A 2,998-nucleotide genomic window follows, 5' to 3' on the forward strand; every position below is an offset into this window, starting at 1 on the left:
CACCGCCCACGTCCTGCAATCACAGAACTCTTTCCAGATGATCAAAACAGGGTCCCGAATCTTTCAAAACACAAAGCACCAGGGTGATCTGTCACTATCTGATCAGAGATGCCCCATGAGTTAACATAAGAAGTCATCACTTTTTTATGACAAAGCTCCAAGACTGTTCATATTTAACATCGTGATGTCACCAGCACATATGCAAAGGTCAGAAGGACATAGAATTGGATGCAGAGCATCACGGCTCTGTGCCTGTTTGGCATTTTGGGGCAGCAAGTTCACAGGACTAAAAGATAAACTTTTATTTAACTTTATTTTTGTAATGTATATTGGTTTAAGAGGCAAGGTTGACATTCACCAGAAATTTTTTGGCATGAAATATATGATCTTGATAACCTCAGAAAAAAAAGAAATCTTCTTTTCCTAAAAAGCAAACATCAATAATACACCATTGTCCCTGGGGTCATCTAGATCTTTGGGTATATGTCACACATGCCCACAGTGACCATGACTCCGATTGTCCTGAGCAAGTTATTCTGGCCCCTCTCTTGCATATTCCACTCAGGCAAAAACTTAACTGGACTCTGAAATTAACTGGACTCCCCCTCTCTAGGATGAGGCTTAGCATACTTTCTGATATGTCCCCTCATCTACCCCCAATGGTTCATCAAAGTATTCACCTGACTACCCATTAGAGGAAAAACAGAGCGTGTTCATCAGGGTTACCAGAGTCCCATGACGGTCCCGCGCCCTGAGTTTGAGCCGTCCTTACAGAGACGCTCCCTGAGCGCTGATCAGAGGGCACTTCCCCTCATCAGACTCAAGCTATAGAACCAAATGTGTAAAACACACAGTTCCTCATGATTCCAATTCTATGAGCCTTATTTACACAATTTTAAAATGTGATCTTAACTCCTCCGTCTTTTTATCTCCCAAGGAAGTTAAAAGGAAAATGAAATAACTAAGGAAATATTTTGTAAAAGAAATGTCACAGAAATTCAGGATATATCATCTTTCCATTTTTATACCTTCTAAAACTTTTCTCAGAATATATTTCTGTGGTGTCCATAGCTTGTTCATTCCTCTAAGGGTTGCTGGCTGAGCTGAAGGTAAGCAAAGAGTTATGAGAGCCCAGAATGTGGATTCCCAGAGGTCCAGGCTTCAGGCCCGGCCCTTCCACTTACTAGCTGTATAACCTTGGGCAACCGACTTTACGTTTCTATGCCTTCCTTTACTCCCATCAGTATATAAGGAGGTGATACAAAATTATATAGAAATATGTTAAGTGTATATATATGTGTGTGTGTGTATGTATATATAAATAATGCACACACATATATATGCATATATATGTATATACATTGTCTTTGAAAATTTCATCTGTTTATGCTTATGAAAAAAATTTGTATGGTATCTAAACATAACATATAACTAATGGCTCACTGAATATTACATGACAGTGATGAAACTGCTTATTTATCAATGTCCTTTCTTCTTCTCCCAGGACAATTCTCTCCAAAAGAAGGGAATATGGCTCTGTAAAAGGCAAGTAAATATCTTTGAGCAAACTCCTTGAAAACTGGGAGATCTACTAGCCATCCTGCAGACGACAAGGAGAACCTTGCATACACATTCACACATTCTCACACATACACACACACACAGAGTCAACAAACTAGTGTCATCAGTGACCACATTTCTCAGTTCTAATGCTATGACTTCTTGCCGAAAGGCAATTACTGATTTCAGTTTCCAGTATTAGCAGCCAACAGCCTAGCAGTAATCAGAAATGGGAATGTTATCACCTAAAAGAGATGTGGCAAATCTCACATTTCCTCCCTCTTCCCTTAACAATCTGAATTTATTTGATGTGTCTGGATCCCCAGTAGAATCAGCAGATTAGAAATGGAGTTCATAAGCATAGTGATTGGGATTTCACCCTATTGTATGAGACATGCCTCCCTTAAACCTTGTTACAATGTCAGCTCTTTACCCCCAACATGAAAAATATATACATACATAGGGAGAGAACTTCTAAATGCAATATACTGCTGCCTAATAACAGATAAAAGAGGAAATGATTGTGAAAAAGAGATAAAGCACCTAACAGTATCCAGCACATCATAATTGCTCAAAAATATTTGTTAGCCTGAGTAAGAACTCAAGATTCAAACAACTGAGTGCATATTAGTTCTGAAGGAATCACTGTGACAGCAAAATCTATATTCATGAAGTCCTTGCATTTTCAAGAAAAGGTCAAATTATGTTCAATATCTGTTTAAGAAGGCATAGAGAAACATAGATTCAAAGTGGTATAAAATATGATTTAGAAAGAGTTCCATCAAAATGATTAACATAAAATTATTGGTGTTTAAAGGTAATTTCCAATTGTCTAGAATATTGGCTTAAGGGAGATATCCCTTCATACAAGGTAAATGAAGTACTACATATTTTGGTGTCCCTAAATATAGTGTTCTGGAACAACTAGTAGAATTTTTCCTAGAAATCCTAGTACTGCCTTCACCTATACTTTCAACACCATTGCCCAGCATGGAATCGCCCATGTGGACTCCCAAGGGCTGTATGCCTTCAGCTGGTAATCTGGAGGACAATGTACAAGTTTAGATCACCAAACTACAAACACCTTTCCTCTTGTTTTACTTGACCATTCTGTGAGGCACGGGTAGGCTGGTTGTTAAGAGATTAAAAAGTTGGTTTTATTCCTAAGATTTTCCCTGGGAATGTCACCCAGAATCTCCTTATGAATATTGTATCCAGCTTCAAGGAGATTTCTAGGAAGGAGGAAGGAGGTCTGTAAAGGGCTTCTGATTCTAATTCTAAGATACTTTACTAGAATGGATCCTGGATCCGGGCTCTAAGATCAACTCTAGAGAAAAACTTCAGAGAACTGGTGGGGAAAGGGTTCTCTCTGACTAGTGAGTGCAGTTGGTAATGAATTTGTCCTGGGGCTGGAGGCAGCCCAGAACAGCCGGATAAG

At 38.9% G+C, this 2,998-nt stretch overlaps 1 pseudogene; it reads left to right on the forward strand.

Annotated features, from left to right (window-relative positions):
* The first annotated feature begins 1,905 nt into the window (after positions 1-1,905).
* On the forward strand, positions 1,906-2,006 carry LOC140845893 (small nucleolar RNA U13; annotated as a pseudogene).
* The last annotated feature ends 992 nt before the right edge of the window (positions 2,007-2,998 follow it).

The sequence above is a fragment of the Manis javanica genome, chromosome 13 (genome assembly GCF_040802235.1).
Source record: "Manis javanica isolate MJ-LG chromosome 13, MJ_LKY, whole genome shotgun sequence".
NCBI classification, from domain to species: Eukaryota; Metazoa; Chordata; class Mammalia; order Pholidota; family Manidae; genus Manis; species Manis javanica.